The sequence below is a fragment of the Chaetodon auriga genome, chromosome 2 (genome assembly GCF_051107435.1).
Source record: "Chaetodon auriga isolate fChaAug3 chromosome 2, fChaAug3.hap1, whole genome shotgun sequence".
In the NCBI taxonomy this organism is placed as follows: Eukaryota; Metazoa; Chordata; class Actinopteri; order Chaetodontiformes; family Chaetodontidae; genus Chaetodon; species Chaetodon auriga.
In genome coordinates, this window is record NC_135075.1 from 8,559,397 (window position 1) to 8,578,183 (window position 18,787).

Sequence of the window (18,787 nt, forward strand, 5' to 3'; positions counted from 1 at the left end):
GGCCAAGAAATAGTCCCGCACATAACACCTCGCAAAGCCAGTGTCACTCACACTACATGCGTTAATCTGCCATTAAATGAAGGCCATAATGTGGGTGCACACACAGAACGTAAACCCAGAACCCTAAACCATATCTTTCCATTGACAATGCCAATAAGATTTATTCAAACAAGGCAGCTACATCCTCAACAATGTCAGCAAAATGGAAAGTAAGAAGAAAAATAAAAATATGATGTAAAATATTACTTCAATAATATTAAACCAAGCTCACTACACTTTATAGTGGATCTTTTGACAGCAGGCCATGTGGGAAATTGGACTGAACTGATCATACTGCATGACAGCTGACCAAAATTGGCCAGAAATCCAACTAACTGTCTGAGGGCCAGATCATTGACCGTTCAGGCAATTAATGAAGTGTTGTGACCCCAGCAAAAGCTACAGAAAATAACAACCAGGCATGATCTGCCAGAAATGTGGCCCAATTCTATAAATAGTCAGGGCAAACAATGCGGGTCTAATACAGTGTCTGCCCAACCTTAAAGGTCCTGGTAGATTTTGTTAACAGAGGACAGAACCAGGCTAGTTGTTTCCAACAGATTCCAGCTTTAGTGCTAAGCTAATCTAATGCACAGCTAGTTGTAGCTTCATTCTTACCACACAGACACGAGAGTGATGTCAATCTTCTCATTTAACTCTCAACAAGAAGGTGAATGCATTTTCCAAAAAATATGATTCAATTCCTTTAACTGTATAGAAAATGAAATGGAAAAACTGTCTGTGGTTGACAGTGAATCTCCTGATATACTCTCTTTATTCTAATCAGAATAGACATTTCAACTTCATCATCATCGGAGACCCATTTTGAAGGTGCAGATGCACCATAACCAGCTAACCATGATAAACATGGACAGATGTGTGATGCCACAGCTGCCCGGAGCGTCAGCAGACAAGACAGCCAAACATATGGTGGGCACAAGCTGCTGTTGATCACACACATGACCGCCACGTGTGTAGAGAGCAGTTGGTTCTGTTCTACATACTGTTAATAAATACAGAGTTTCTGATGCATCTGGCAGCACAGCAGTTATTCATAGAAAAATCCATTAAAATATCTGCCAACATTCCACTTGTATGGTGACTATGATGGTGGAATCAAGAAAAGTTTCATATGGAAATATGCAATTAACATTCAATTAAAAGTATTATTTTAAGATTATGAAACACATTAAATGACCTAAACATCATCTATGCATTGCAGTCAAAAAAAAAAAAAAAAAAAAAGTTGTATTTCAATGTAAGGGCATGCAGGCATTGTCTCTACAGTCACGCACTCTTCTTGTGAACATGCACACACACACACACACACACACACACACACACACACACACACACACACACACACACACATCCACACTATGCCAAATGCCTGCAGGCGGTAGATAATCCCTGATGATTTCCACGCTCTATACTGAGGTTTCGGTGGGGTGAAGATGTAGGAAAGGGCAGCAGCCTCAGCAAGAATCAATCTGTGGGAGTCTACAATCAGAGAGGGCATCCCAGGGGAAAGCAGGAATTAACTCTCTGCACTGACTCTGAGAGACGTACGATAAGCAGTTCATCTGATCCTCACAATGTCTGTCGACAAGTGTCCCTGCCTTAGCGCTCTCTTTAGCATCTTTTACTACCATGCATACCTTCCCATTAAACCCTCATTAACTGTTTTTTGGCCACTTGGGGCAGCAGAACAACACAACACCTGACATATCATCACCTTAAAGTTCATTCATTCATTCATCTTCTATACCCGCGTATCTCTTTCGGGGTTGCGGGGGGCTGGAGCCTATCCCAGCTGGCAATGGGCGAGAGGCGGGGTACACCCTGAACCGGTCGCCAGCCGATTGCAGGGCCACCTTAAAGTTGGTATGATGAAAGTATTAGCTAACAGTTACCCATTTACACATCCAGGAGACACGTAGCGACATTAGCATTTCTTTGTCTCTATCCACTATCCAAGTCTAATATTTACTCTCCTTTCAGCTCTGTTTTGGTCTCTACCAACTCTTAGGGGAAACGTCTGATTTATCAGCTAGATTCTCTCACAAGTAAGTTGCTAGCTTTGTCAGTGTAGTAAACAGGCTTCATGAGACTAGTTACAATGAACAGCAACATTTACATCCAGATGACATACAGAGTCTTAATTCTGGCCAGCTGAGAAAGGCAAATCGGATACTGACTGTTGGTTTACGCTGCTAAATTCTCCATTATGTTCACAAGCGAGTTGATAACTCGTTTGAGTAGGCCGACTAGTGGACAGAAGGTTTATGTAGCTTTTTCTGCATCTGGAAATGGGTTGATGAGGAGCATGAGAGTCAACCAAAACAGTAAATTTGCAGGCTTTTAAATGAAAATAATGAGTTGAAAAATGCCATTTTAGTCGGCAGAACTGAGGAGAACTGCAAAGTCAGGTGATAATTCTCTCTGGGTTTATCACTATGAATAACCCCCTTCACATTAGACAAAGTCATTTGATCTATTGTTCTTATCAAAATATTGATGATATTTATACTGCGTATTAAATAATCAATACAAAAACCTCAAAATGAGGTTATTATGTTGGTTCTTTGTCTCCTGGGTGATTTCGCATAGACAATTTCACACAGAAATGCTTCAGCTCAGAAGCCAAACACACTGTGATCTAATATTGTAGTATATGTATGAGATGTCTACTTTGGGGGTAAAGTGCTCTTCTGGATAATAGCTTTTCACAGGCAGCGTCCATTGCGTCAGTATTGCCTGGTACTACGGCCGTAAACACCATGACCTCACACCACAGCCAGTCAGCCTCTCTGATGTCACTGTAGTGTCACTCCATTTCTCTACACAAGTCATGTGCTGCACACAAGAGTGTGCTCACTTAAAGGCTCATTCTTTTCAGGCTGATGTTATATGTTCCCCCTCAGGCAGAGCACAATCAATTGTTGTGGAAGCACAGCAGTGGCTGACATACTTAGCGTTCATGTTGCAATCCCCCTTTATAGCCAGCAGATGGGGAAATCGACTGTCTCACACAACCCCCAGGGACAAAAAGGGGAAACACATTTAGTGCTAGAAATTGGGAAATTATGCTGTCTGGAGGGGTTTCCTATTATCTTTAAACCAATGTCATGCCCTTTCTTCTAATATAAGGGCCTCACTCCACTTGTGATGGCTGGGTTTAAAGTTTAATAAGAATACAGACAGGCAGGCTGTTACAATTTAGCCCACTGCTTTGTTCAGTCCCAGAAGTTGAGTATTAATAGGCCCGAATCTGTAGAGAATACAAGGCAGGGCATGACATGGGCAGCCGAGCTGCCAAGATCATCACAGCTCCCTGTCCCTGGGCTCATTTCAACATGGGATGGCAATTACCGTGTACAGTAAGTGGTAGATTGATTATCTAAAAGGGGAGGCCTCGAGTGAACGTAACAGAGCCTGAGCAGGGCAGGGAAACAGCTGTCACCCACACGGGCCTACAGCTGACAAGCCATGCCACATACTGAGACTGCAGCTGACACGCTGAATGGAGGGCATTCTGTGCAGTATGCCTGACACACTGCCTAACACACACACACATGCCGGATTGTTTACTCCAGTTTTAATGTCCTGGCCTCACAGGACCCTGCTTGCATGGCTTTCAAGCTTCCTGAGTGTCGCTCATGGTTAGAAATGGAGCAGGTGGACACAGCTGTCAGAAAACATGACACTCGACAGGAGGATGATTTGTAGTCATACATCATACATGAATAGATTAAGTTCATAAAACATGAAAGAGGGCCATCTCTGGTCATGCATGCAAGTCCCACCATTTAATGGGCTTTTTGGATCTCATGTATGAATATCCAGGAATAAAATACCATGTCCTCTGTCTGTTTCTGCTATTGTTTGTTCTCTCCACATTATCTGAGAGCATTAAATCAACACAAAAAGAGCTCCAAATTTTAAAATACATCTACCCTAAGGCCCTCATTTGACAACCTTGCCAGCGCAAGAGAAGCTGCCATTATACATCCTGACAGAAATTGTCACTGCATCTATTTAAAGAACCACAAGACATCTTAATTACAGCCAATTAACACCATGTGATAAAGCTGCATTTGGCAAATGAATGGCGAGACAGAAAAGCTTTTTGTGTGTGTTTAGGCAGCACAGTCAGGTCCAGCTTTGTGTGACCAAAAGAAAAGACGGCAGGGAAAGAGGCGAGGGCTTGGAGGCTCCAGGCTGCCTCCATCCACCTACTGGCTTGTTGGTTATGGTTGTAGATTTGGGGCCAGATCCTCTTGCTGTATGGGACGGCACTCAGGGACTCACTGGAGGCCACGGACCATGAAAAAACCATGTGTGTGTATAAACCAGATGCTATGGAGAGGAGCAGGTCAAAGCGGGGGAAGCGTGTGAGGACACAGGCTGTGTCAGCCATCAGCCCAGAACTCTCTGCCGTGACAAAATGTTGCCCCAAGGGACTGTGGGTGCCCAGATTTGCCCAGACATTTCTTAGAAGGAGCATAAAGAGTCTGTGTCCTTAGCTTTCAATATCAGCCAATTGATGGAAAATATGAATGGCTGCTGTTGACATCTCCACAGGCGTCCAAATGAAACAAAGAGGAAACAAGAGAGGTGAAGCAGAGGAGGGGGAAGGGAGGAGACACCACCAGCGAGGGGCTGTAATGAGCCTTCAGGCGATGGAGGGGGTGAAATTATTGCAGGGACAAAAAAAACTACAGAGTGATTTTAAATTGTTTGGCTTCTTAAGCGTATTACACTGATATCCTGTCTGAAAGAAAGAATCAATATGAAGACAGTTTGAGCTCTAAACTGTGGAGACATTACAGAACATTCCCTTATGTTTTGGGAATTTTATTAATTATCTGTCATGTGACAAACCATCATAGTTCACAATAGTTCACTGTGAATAACAACAGCACAAAGCTGTTTTCATTCAGAGCTATGCTGGGAAGAAGACTGTACATATATACATATGAATTGCAACCCTTGTCGGGAAAATATATATGAATCAAAATCAGGATCTATCTAATTTCCGTCCATAATTGTGAATCATGCACACTGCAGCGTTTGTGTGGAACCAGGAAAAGGTCAGAGCTCATATTAAGTTTCTTAGCACACTACTTTAAGAGCCACACAACCAAATTTGAACCTCAGCTTTTAGCTTAACAAGTCTACAGCCACACTAGCTGCTTTGTGAGGCTGTACTAAGCACACTGGTGCTAAATGCTAACATCAACATGCTAATGCTGAGAATGACGCTAACATGCTGATGTTTAGCAGGTACATTGAATATGTTGTTCACCATCTCAGTTTAGCGTGTTAGCATGTTAACATTTGAGAACAGCTGAGGCTGATGGGAAGGCTCATTGAAGACTTACTGACCTGATTGTGGCACTCGTCAACAAAGTTATTCCCTTAACTAATTTACTTATTCATCCTGAAAAGTGACATACAGTAAATGTCTGAAATAGATTTCATGGCAATCTATCCAATCCAGGTGAAATGAGACTTGAGCCATATCGCTATTGTTAAAGGCAACGCAAATCAGATGTATGTACGGTATATAGAATATCTGATAACCAAAGGAAACCAATAGTGGTTCATAGAGTACACAGACAGAAAAAAATAAAGCAAACAAAGCTGCATAGAAGCTAAAGGAAGTTTCACCATGTTAAGTTTTGACTCTGAGGACTCTCAGACCAGTCTGAGAGGTCTACAAGCATCATACTGGGTCAGGAGATCTGATTTTTATCTTGGACCTAAACCATCCAGTGATTTACTGACAAACAGCAGAATTTTGAAGATGATTCTGAGAACTGGAGCTACATGCTGAGCTTTCTGTTCTTGAACCAGTTCAGGATGATGTTCGAGAAACCAAACCAGTGTTCAAGTCTGTCTATTAATATGTTATGATGAACCATTTCAAATGAATGAAGTAAAGTCCAATAACACAAGGACAGAGACTTCACCACAATCTATGCTGACATTAATGTCATTTAGAGCATTGATAAGAGCAGTCTTTGTACTGTGGTGGGGCCAAAATCCAGACTGGAGAATTTCATGGTGATGAATTACTTAGCTGAGCTGAGTGGATGTCTAAAGACAGCTTCCTCAATAATTTGACTAAAAACATGGACTATTCCCTGTTTCCAGTACCCCACAGGTGTAACATCAAATTTGTAAGTGTTCGCTTGATTGATTTCTGAGGTGTAGTGTACAGGCTCTTGATAATCTGATTTTAGAATTGTCTGACACCAATCATGTATATTAGCCTGGCTAATCCGCAATCAGAAATTCTGCCCTTTACACATATGGAGTCATGAGTCCCCCCTACAAGGGTTATAGCTCCCTTCAATTAAACCAATAAATTCACGTCCTATATAGACACTCTGAAGTGTCTAAACCCATTTTGCAACTGCAATTGGCAGAGTTCTGGCAGTTGATATCTGCATTTAGATGATGTTTAGTAATGAGACCCTCTGGCTTATCACCCTCAATCCAATTTGCCAACTAGATAATCAGATCATGGCCTTATCTCGGCAGACGACACATGTCTGAGAAATCGCAACTGATCCATATACTCTATGTTGAAAACTGCACTGTACTAGCCAATGCGCTGTACAGGCCCTCTGCAGAACCTGTGTGGCACAAGCAGACATCACTTTAACATAAAAAGTGTAAAAGCTGTGAGCATTAAGCCACCTCTATTTTTGTCCTGCTGCATAAATACAAAAGCTCTCAATGGGCTGACAACTCTCAAAGGTTCCACCTCTGTCAGAGTGATTTCAAGAGGTGCCATGAATTAATGGGAGGGTGAGTTCACTGGGAGTCAAATGGGGATTTCATCAGCAGGGCAACTGTTGGTGCTTTCCTGCAGCTGGACCCTCTAATTCAGTACTTTTACTGCTACTACGCCATCGCATATTCTTGAACAGCTGCTACACTGCAGATGGAAAACACATCTCATTGCTTTTCAATATCTAATTGGTTAGAAAAGATGCCACATGTGAACAAATTAAGCTTTTAACTGTATAAATGGTCTAAGAGGAGGAGTTGCTGTGGAGGCAGAAAAAGTCTCACTGCCTACAAAGCTGAAGAACACAAGAAGAGGGTGAGAGATGAGGAGGAAATGAAAAAATATCACCAGATCAGGCTGAATATTGAAAACTTACAGCTGCACCAATCAATATTTTATATGGTTCAAATGATGAATGTGAAGTGTAATGTAATGTGAAACCCACAGAAGAATTGCTGGCTGGCTAGAATTTTTCAGCTTATTGTTTTGGTTTTAAGGAGAAAGACTTTAATGTTTTGCTTCACTCTAATAGGCGACAGTGCCTTGGAAAATTGTGTCAAGGGGAACTTTTGCATGTGAAGAGTCAAGCCCTGGCATTCAAATCCCTGTAGAGGAACCAAACAGGTCTGACTTATTGCAACTGCAACTGCAACTTGCTGTTTTCAGCATGTAGGTCGCTAGCTGAGGGGTTATTGTTGCACGTAGCAACAAGGACTTTGAGCAGTAATACGCAGATAGCGGAAAAGGAGAAGAATGCCGAGTGAAATAGTCGGCCAATGGCAGGCTTACACCAACAGCCTACTTCTCACAGTAACTCACAGCAGGCAGCTCTTTTCAACGAAAAAGCTCTGATGAACCCACTGCACACCATCTGTCCAGCACCAAATGGCAGACGAACAAAGTTTGCAGGTAGAGAGTGAAAACTAGCTAGCTGGCAGCAGTATTTTATCTGGAGTTGGTGAAGACCAAAGCAGAGTTAAAAGCAGAGTAAAGATTGGACTTAATTTCATCAGGTGGACAGACACAACACTAAAAAAATAAAATGTTGCTTTGTGTCTGCTGAATGCTGACGTGTCCAGCATTTCAAATGCTTACATTAATCTGATGTGTCAGTGTTATGTTCACAGTGTTTACCGCTGCCCACAGACATCAGAAAAAACAACACAGAGGCCACATCAGTGTTATCACTACACACGACAGCAACATTTAATATCAAAAATTCATCTACTCAAAGTGAAATATTTATAATTTTGCTTTGTCTTGTCAAATTACTGATGCCCTTTGATAACACTGGCAGCTTTACAGTAGCGTGAGACCGTCTGTATCCAGATCACTGTTACCCACAGGCACAGTCAAAGCCGTATCTGTGCTGAATTAGTATTACCAGGGGATGCCAGTAATTTCATTTTAGCCATTCTCACGGACCATCAGTCATCTGGACACTTAAATAAATTACAGGGGTCCATGCGATTCAAGGGATGTGCCACATGGCTTCATATCAGTTTGAGCTTCATCAAATTCGAAACTTACACAGAAACTGAAAAAATATTATAAATATTACTGCAATATCCCAAATTCCTTTAAATCATGACTGTAATTTGTCATTTGACAAATATATTGTATTTAATGGCTATGTAATACAGGCCAACCTGAAATATGAAAAAAGTAATGAAATTCTTGTTTTCAATGTAATGTAAGAATGTAAGAATATAGTAAAAATGGCCATAACTATTCCCTATAGCTCAAGATGACATCTTGAAGTTCCTTCGCCAAATGAAGTATTACTTAAAAAAGCTGCAAATCTTCACATTTTAGAAGCTACAATAATAAATATTTGACATTTTGCTTGAGAAAGGAAAAACACTGATAAATTTGCAATCAATCAACTCATCAATTCATTAACTAATCATTTCAGCACTACTGTCAAGTCATTTCCAAGGCAGAAATAAATGTATTTGTACATACAGTATGCTAACACCACCACTCATTTTATCCAGCCTAACCCACCACTGCCTTCCACTGGGGATACAGTATTATCTTTCCTCCCAATGTGCTTGACACCTGTTACAGATGTCCCCTGCACACCACCAGATCAGCTTCCTATCAGAGCCCACAGTAACACCACACACTGTCCTCACATCATTAACTTCTGCTCATTGATCGACTATGACTAAAGGGGCCAACGCTGCTGACAGCTTGAAAGTGCATACTTCTGTGAATCTGACCAATCCAGCTGCATCAGACATGTGCTGCTATTACAATAGAGTACAGCACAGTAGGTGAAAGAGCATACACACAGTCATATAGGACAAGCCATGTATTTCAAAAGGAAGTAGCCAAGCCTCTTAGCAACACAACGCAACCTTGAAAAGACCTCCACATCAAACACAGCTTTTTCTATTGAATCTCTGACATGTTTTCCTCGTCATTGTGTCGCCGCACACCTACATCTTTCCTCCATGTTGCTGCTAACATGCAATCTTTCTCCACAACCTATTGTCCCTGTCACAGAGCTCAGAGTGGCCTGTGTGAGTGGACCAGCGGGGTGCTTGGTTTCAGTCCACAGGGCAGGTGATAATGAGTTCCCTCCCTTCCCTGCTTCTCCTCCTCTTTCTCCTCCCCATCCCAGGCTGCAGTGGTGAAGGTGACTGCAGCTGGATGATTTCTTTCTTTCTAAACTGCAGGGGATACGAGTTGAAGGGTGAGCAGTGTCTGGGATCTGGTGTATGTGTGTGTGTGTGTGTGTGTGTGTGTGGATGTGAATGTGAGTATCAGTCCAGGTGGCAGTGTTGCCTTGACGTATTAACACAGTAAAAGAGGAGGCTCACATAACACTCCATTAATGATGAATGGTAAGCTGTAATGGGCGAGCACCTACACAGCCTCCACCCTGATGACACCCACTCTATAAACCCACTGACAATACAACCAAAACAAAATTAACTCATTGAGCAGAGGTTTGAAAGAAGACAAATCTAGCTCACAGACTCAACAGGAAATTACTTTGTGGGGGGGTTGTGAGGCTCAGAGCATCACATATTCACAGAAGTCTCCAGTGGTTCCTCTTTCCAAGCCTCCATCCCTTCTGGCACTGAACGTGTGAAACACTCACATGGGGTTTTAAGCATTGAGCTCTATCGATCACTGTGGATCTGAGGCTGTGGGGTACGTCTGCTGTGCGAGCATGGTTGATTTTTTTCCAGCTTCGACATCGTGTACCTCTCTATTTGCGCCTGAGAGGGTAATAATAGCAGCTCAGGCCCTCTCCGTCCACCCCCTCCTCCTTTACCTTATACACACTCACAGTGGAGGGAGTCTCATTCTGGCCATTACCATTCAGGCTCTCAAACATCGCCTCAACATCATCACCTCACAGCTCTTTCCTGGTGTGATCTGTGCAGTGTGTATTTAAGAGGAAACAGGAAGAAATGGAGAGCGACACACGAGAGGAATGGATGGATAGATGGAGAGAGGCAAACAAGCAGCATAATTACGGGGAAGACTACCCCCTCCTCTTCCTTTTTCCAAAACCTCGTAGGCAAGCCAACAGCAGCACAGACAGGGAAAAGCGCGGTAGAGGGCTTCGCTTTGTTCTTATTATCATTTTCTCAGCCTCACAGCAATTACATCCCTGTCTGAGAGACACAAGAGGAGGAGGAGGAGATGGAGAACACAAACAGAAAGAAGGATATTCTGCTCCGGAGTGAAACGTTGCACAGATCTGCTGGGTTCAAGGCTACCTCCACTGCCTGAGGTTGTGGATGCACCCACCAGGAGACAGGTGCTCCCTTACTTGGATCTAGTAGCAGATCTACATCTCACCTACCCACCTGTGCAGCAGCGTACAGTGTTTTGATTCTGGAGAGTTGTGTTAACCAGGAAATCTCGAATGTGATCATCAGGAGGGACACAACAACCCCTACATATATACTCATATCCTGCAACTTTGCAGGTGGAAACACATAACAAGAGATTTAAAGGTTCAGTATGAGGTCATGCAACCTGTCGGCCTGCCTCTTAAGAGAGAGTGTTTACCTGCTGCGAATGGCCACACTCGGGGCAAAAAGCCTGCTGTCACAGCGAGAAGTGGGACATGATTAATTGTCCAGATTGGGATAAAATGGTGCACTCAGACAGTCTCTCCCCACAGACATTCATGGTGTTACACTCATACACTTGTACACATGCACAGTAGACAGAGGCATTATGTGTAGAGCGAAAAACGAGTTCCATTCCTGAATACTTTCTAATTTCCGTACACCTCACGAAATGCTGCTCGTAATGGTCGTGCTTGTTAGAGAGCTGTCGAAAGCAGACCCCAACAGCGATGTCGGATAGGAAGTCATGTCAGATCATTAAACATCTCCTCGCACACCTTTTTTCTGAAGTTCTGACAGATAGCCACATTTCCACTAGAATGTGTAACTCGATGCAATCTCTCATTGAGGTATTCTTTGATAGAAAACTGAATCCAGTCTGCATTATGTTTCTGCCCAAACACATTTGTTGTTGAATATTAGCTGTATATAATAGTAACTTCTCAGAGATATGGTTGCGTCTGTGATATCCATCAACACTTTCTTCGACGCGGTCATCTTGACAACTTTTCACTGTAGTGTCTGCTGTCAAAAAACATGACCTTTAACCTGCAATGGTCTTATGTTTTGGGGGAACTAGACCGCTGTGTAACAACAGTAAAATAAAAATAACATGAGGCTTTCTTCCCTCAAATATCCTTTATCAATAATGACTTCACCGTCTCCTGTTTGTGATTATTCATTTGTTTAAATGCATATAATCATGTTATGTAGCTACCAAAGCTGAACAAAACAGCTGCATATGAACATCTTGGCCAGAAATCACAAATAAAGATCGTCACTGAACAGTGGCGCATGAAACAAAGTCCACTAATTGGTTTCTTTCCAGTGTTTTCATTAAAGCAGACTGGGTAAATGATGACGTATCATCAACCTAATGTTTCACCTCATTTGTATACGTTGTTGTACTGGTATAACCCACGCACTATTGGAATTGTGATTAATTTCCCACTAACATTCCCCAGGGACAGGGGGCTTTTACTCTGAAGTGGCCGGGTCAATAGGCACTGATACACATGGGTAAGCTATAAATCCATCCTCACGTCCTTCCTTTAAATAATTCATAAGGAGGTGGGCTTCAGCGCTGCATTTTGTGGAGAATTTGTCCACAAACTGTCATGTGCCTGTCCTTAAACAGATTGTAGCTTGTTTTAATGCAGTCTCTTTCATCTAAATGATATGGAAACCAGCTCCCAGGGGAATTACCAACCAGCTGAGAGCCACTCTCCAGGGCTGATTCTAGTGTTTTCTGGTGTATTCTAAAGGGAAATAAACACACAAACCAACCCTGAACATCATTATTCACTACAACCACATGTAAAAGGAGCAAATCCCTCAAAATCAAAGAAAACACAACAGCATTTTTGTCTCATAGAACTCCCTGCACGTGATATTTCTTCTGTATACGAAGGGTACGTTTTGAAACACACAGTGAGAGCGGGGTGTTTCACAATCTCAGTGTTTTGCACAAGAAACTGAGGGCCAGACTCTTTGTTTTACTCAGGATGTCCTGTCAGACGGGACAAAGCAGACATGAAACAAGCAAAAGAGATGTAGTGTCTGTACACTGCAGGGCTGGTTCACAGCCAATGAGGAACAGATTCCTGTTGACACAACTTTCAGTGTGAACCATGCTTGCATTTTTTTTTACAGAAAGCACGAGAAGCACTGAGGACATTTCCATGAAACACAGGAGCACTAAGACGTTTGAGATAAAAGTTGTTGAACTAAATCTTTTCCTTTTTTTTTACTAAACATTCTGAACAAGCAAGGCCCCGGGCTCTTCACTCAGATGGCCCCTCTGGACTGGGGATCTGAATTGATTTCCTCTGCTAAGCTTATAGATTACTGATGACCCACAAACACATGAACTAAAAAACAGTCCAGTGCCTGACTCTGAAGCAGGCCTCCAGCAGCAAGCCTGTTTACATGTATTAAAGTACCAATCAACAACATCTATGGTTCCCAGCTGTGATGAAATCTAAGCACTCATCAGTCTGGTGTGCTTTTTGCCAATCACCTGTCAATCAAAGAGTAATGTGACATCTTTTTGCTTGGATTTTCTCCAAGTTAAAGTGGGATTATGTAGCTTTTGAGAGAGGAATGAACACATTTTCCTCCATCAAATGAAAATTCTAATTCACAAGCAATACACAAACACACCGTGCTGCTCCAACCTTGTTTGTCCCAGTGTGATCAGTAGCTTGTGGCGGCTAACGTCATGTTGATCTTTCATGGCCTCCGCTGCTTCAATTTTGATCATTCTTTTTTTGATCTGCCCTTTGTGAGTCCCCCAGTAACCCATAAAGTTTTTCTGTAAGTAATGTTTTTTAATATCTGTCCCTCTCCTGCTTTTACTATGAACAAACTGCACGCAAGAGACTTTTCTCCCATGAAACACATACCAGATGCCAACTATAAAAGCTTTCAAGAACTTCATATAGGATGATTTTTAAAAAATACAGCGCTTACCTTAACACATATTGTTACCTGTACATTTAAAAAAAAACTTGGGTTGATTCAACAGCTTGCGTCAGAACCAGTCTGGCAGGAACTCGCTTCCTATCACAAGCGTTGAATTGGACGAACCTGCATGACAACAGTATCACATAGCCTAACTGACAAATGCTCTCATTCAGATCTCTGTGAAGAGAGTTAGAATAAAGACGTGTGGGAAAGAAGAAGAAAAATGCTGATGACCAACTTTTAACACAAAACAGGGGCTTGGAGGAGAGGTGGGAACACATCATCAGCTCGGGTCACACTGCCCAGGCTGACTGGATGTGGTCTTGTTTACCCTTTCAAAGGCCGCCTTGTATGGATAAGGTTGATAATGAAGCCTGATTGGCAAATAACTCGTATCTGTGCCGAGCCGAGCAGCGGCGTTGGGATATTCTGTGACAGTTAATAGCTTTATTGAATCGGAAGCGCTGACCTCATTAAAAGCAGCTGAACATCCTAGACTAAAGTCAACACAAAGCAGCGCTGCCTTTGCAGTTTGTCTGTGTGTGTTAGAGAGAAAGAGAGACAGGGCATGTTGCCCTCATGAGGCACAAATTCAATATAATCACCTATACAAACCAGTCCTGTGCCTTTGTTCAGTCTCACTCATGTCACTGAGTTTCCCCGTGCTGGACCTGCTGCGTGTCACAACAAATGTATAACACACATGATACTGTATATATTTTTGGAGCTCTGTATGAAAGTATTCATCCTGTTTTCTAACCAACCCCAGCACAACACACTTGTATTTTACATGGTTTGAGGTGACACAAGACCCATACAGGATATGGTACGCCTGCTCTCCATTGTTTGTTTTGTCCAGGAAACAGGATATTCACACAGAGGAGAGCCGAGCAGCTGAGCACAGAGCCACAAAACAAAGAGTTAGAGATTCATTTTTACTCCAGTTCAAGGTGTGTTACAGGTAACATCATCTCCTGCCAGTGTGATTAAAAGCTCCAAACAAGCATTAGCAACTCCAATACAAGATTGTGACCAGCAAAGCACTCATGTTGACATGTCAACAGCTCAACACCCAGCTGACATTCAGTCTGCACAAGTCAAGTAAAACACATGTATGTGCCACTTAGCAGGAGGCGTGCACCCAATTCTATTCAAAGTGAACAAATGAGCGCTATTTTCAGATAGGAGTGAGGACAAAAGACGCGTTTCCCCACAGAAAGAGTGCGGGAAATGAAATCACACATCACGCAAACACACGTTTTCAAGTACCACGTAAGAGAAAAGTGTGATTCAAATTGCAAGGATAACAAAACGCGCCGCGTGGCTGCCAGAAAAGCTGTTACAGGTGATCACACCGCCGGATAATGCTTTCCTGTGAACATAACTAAGAAAAACGCCGTCAGTGGTTATGTTTGTATGCCAATGAATCGTTTCCCACCTTGTGTCTTTTGTTGTGATCTGATCGCTCCCACTTATTGTCTGCGCGCAAAGCGGCTCAGCCGGCACCGGTCAGCCAAAATAAAGCCTCCTCTCTGCTTCAAAGCCGAGACTTTCAGAATAAGAGCCGCGGTAGAATGAATGGAGAGCGGGTTCTGGAGGTCATCGGAGATCCATGAAGGTAAACTGCTGCCTGTTCGGCAGAACAACCTCGTCTCCCACACAGTCAGTGCCATCCACACACACACACACACACACACACACACACACACACACACACACACACACTCCGCCTCCTCCTGTGCGCTGCCCGCCGCACACGCAGGATGGGACAGATGAGTTTCCCTGTGCTCGGCCTCAGCGCTCGGCTGTTGGCCGGTGGAGGAGCGCTCTCTGCTGCGTGAACACACGACTGACAGTGGAAACTGATGACAAATGAAAATAAAATGAAACACTGTCAAGGGTAGAAATATCCACTTTTTTCGTCCAGCGAAGCGGATCAGAAAAAAAGGGCCATTCATCAGTTTATGTGGTTGTGTGTTATAGTTAAAGATTTATGTTTCATTATTGAAATCTTACATTCCAGGACAATTCTAGCCCAGGTGTGTAAATCCTAGTCAACGCACACGTAGACGTTCTTCAACTGTTTTTAGTAGTTTACTAAGGGTAAATGCAACAGAATATCAGTTGGTAACATATTCTTAAAGCTGCACCAATCAATATTTTCATAGTAGTAATTAATCTAATTACTGTGTGAAGTAAAGTGGGTCTATCCTACTGACAGGGATGATCAACTACAGCTCTACAGAGCATCTTTGAGTTAGTGTTCTTCATGCTTCACTCTTTTGCTTTGCCGTTCTCCTCAGCGTCTTTTCCAGCAACAGCATGCAGTTGTGTTTTCAGCAAAGATGGGTCTGATAGATCCACCATACACAACCTGCTGAGTGCCAAACCACAGACACACCCAGTTAGTAACTAACTGGTGAACACAGAGCAGCTACAAAGCCAAGTATTTGTCTACTTCAAAAGAATGCTAATGTTGTGCTGTGTCTTCTGGATGTGTAAATACAGAACAATATACATCAATATATAACAATATCAACTTACCACAGAGATAAAATGTCAGTGTTTTGTTTACTGCTTGTTGCAATGGCCAAAGGAAAAAAAAAATCAGAATTTGCAGGTTGAATTATAGCCCAGTGTCTTTATTTTTATTATGAAAATGTCTTTGCGTGTATTATGATACCTTTTAATCAGTTTATTCCATAGCCATAACAGAGTTCTATGAGTGTACATCACCAATGTTCTTTTAAGTGAACTTTATCATCCAAGAGCAATCCTGCACACTGCTACACTCTTCTCACATACAGTTTGTTCCTGTATCCTGTTTGTTCCCTATCTATCTATGTGATTTCACAAACCTGAAAATTTGAAAGGACAAACTGCTTAAACAAGTTACACTTTTGAAGTCCAAGTCATTGTGAGGTGGAAGAATGGCTTTACAGGTTTGTTAGAACATTATATGTAACACTGTGGACATGTTATAGATTTTCCAGGGGAAGGAAAGGAGTGGCACGCTGGCTGTTGTGGCTTCATTACAGGCTGAACAATGGAAAAGCCCAGTAATCCACAGAAACTGCAGCAGCAAGGAAATGGGAGGGATGAAACTGCCCAGTTTATTATAAACCAGTTGAACCTTATGTCAGGGCAGCTACGCGGTGGCGTTTCCTCGGTTCTCTCAGCTGTGCATACACACAGAGGACAGAACAAAAGAAAAAAAATGGTGGAAAAAAGATGAGTGTTCATGTATAGGTGAAGACTGGGTGTGTTACTGGAGCAAAATGCTTTCTTCAAAGTCTAAATGAGTCACCCTAGGGACAGCCCCCATCCCCCTCCCCATTTGTGAGGATTTCTGCGAGCCTGTGATTAGGCTCACCCCAGTGCCATGTGTGCACCAAGTACCCCCACTCCCCCCATGCACATCAAATCTCTGCTTGGCCTCAGCTCCCATTGAGATTACCCCACCAGCTATTGTTCTGATGACACTTCCTATAAGCCATACTCTCATTATGAGAAAATGATGACAGAATTTCATTATTTGATGATTTTGCTGACTAATGTGTAGTGTTCTCTGCAAATGGAGTTAAATTGTTTAAAAAGACATTTAAAGTACAACAAAAATGGAAAAGAAACATTTCCAGACATGATCCAAAAGAGCAAAACTTTCATTTACGTAGTGTAAATATGCACGTATTTTCATTCATTATTGCTCTGAAGATGATGAGAAAACACAAAGTCATCTATTGAAGCAAAAGTGACACAAAAACGGGGATTTGCAGCCCAAATTAAACACCTGAGATTAGCAGAGAATGTGAATAGGCTAAGTGAGGGGAGCTTTGTTTGTGCAGAGGGAGGAAACTATGAATTTTAAATACAAGGGGATTATGTTGTGCTCGTGGAACAGATGTTAACATGGAGAGGTCTACCCTCCTGAGAGTGGCCCCTGACTGACACACTGTGCCACAGTCACTGGCCCATTGTCAGTGTGCATCCTGTCTTCTGAGTCTTTAGTTGCAGATTGCCCCCACCCCCTCCAGGACAGATTAACTCTGCCCCCCTCCCATCAGCCTTGACCTTGATGGACTGGTAATGTCATCTCTTTTGTGCTTTGACAGACATTAACTCTTGCCAACTTTCATGCTTCCCTTTAAAGCAAACTTCATGTATTCACGAGTGACTATGGAGATAAACAAAAGCTGAATGACAATAAGTAACATCAACAATAAGTGAGCACTGAGCCTCCATCCCATCCCATCCTCTCATCAGACCTCTAAGCAGGTCAGCTGTTGTCCTGTTGCCCTCGTGCCACCAGTCCTCATTCTTCTTGATAGCTCGGCCATTTTACTGTGTCTTTAGTATTTTCCAGGTCATGGTGAATGAATTAAGCAGTTCTTCACTGTGTGTCTCACCTCCCCCACATCTTATGAGAGTTATGACCATTTTCTTGAAAAATTGGGGGCAGAAATATGATGATATGAAACATTCTTGATGCAACTCGTGTATTGAATAACAATCGGAAGCAAATGAGTAATTATGTAATCATTGCACAGTACTTGCTTAGTTTAACCCTTTATGGTCGCAGCCTGTTAAATACAATGGAAAAACATTTCCAGTTTTTTTTTCAAGTGACCACACTTTTTTTTTTTTTTTTAAATAACTGTACCAAACAAGAGGCCATTCACAAAGCCTCGCCCCCTGTTTCTATGCCTGTCAAGCTCTTCACTCTTGCATGGCAGTTTACGATGATTACAGCGCAGCAATACTACATGGGATTTTTAAGGCAGCGTGTCTTTGATTTCACACAAAGTAGACAAAAGCAGGATTCTCTTTTCCACCACACAACCATGAATTTTGTTGGCTGAAGTGACGACTGATTTTATCTGCTAGTGTTTAATGCTAACTTGAAAAATTAATGGCTGAAAACTTGGTCTCCCTTATCTAATAATGTGGCCATTGCCTGAGGAAGTAGTGTTGGTTATTACTATCGTGAGAATGTGTAGTTAGCAAGCAGTTAGCTGGGTGTGCTAACAGTTGCAGCTTATGTTCCAGCAGATAAACACCATTAAATATTTATTTTTGCTCCGATATTTTTAGTTTTAAATGCATCATTTTTTTATGAACAAAAGCAAAAAATGTTGTGAGAGACAAATAAATAGAATACAAAGTTAACTAAAGATTACTTAAAAATAAAGAAGTCATAATCTACAGCACAGCTTCTGACTGACTCATCTCAGCTGTTTTGGTCAATGGACCCTGATCTTGTGGTTTTCTACAAACCATTGCTGACCTATATTCAAACACAAGTAACTAAATATTTCCTCCACAAATGGAGACACACCCTTTCGACAGATGGCGCATCACCTGCCAGCCTGATTTTACTGAAACA

At 42.3% G+C, this 18,787-nt stretch overlaps 1 protein-coding gene across 1 annotated transcript in view; it reads right to left on the minus strand.

Moving 5' to 3' along the window:
* frmd4ba (FERM domain containing 4Ba) overlaps positions 1-14,972 on the minus strand; it is a 44,875-nt gene extending 29,903 nt beyond the window's left edge. Inside the window, exon 1 of the mRNA XM_076752717.1 lies at positions 14,843-14,972. The gene's annotated coding sequence lies outside the window, so the exon portion shown is untranslated. The remainder of the gene's footprint in view (positions 1-14,842) is intronic.
* Between the last annotated feature and the right edge of the window lie 3,815 nt (positions 14,973-18,787).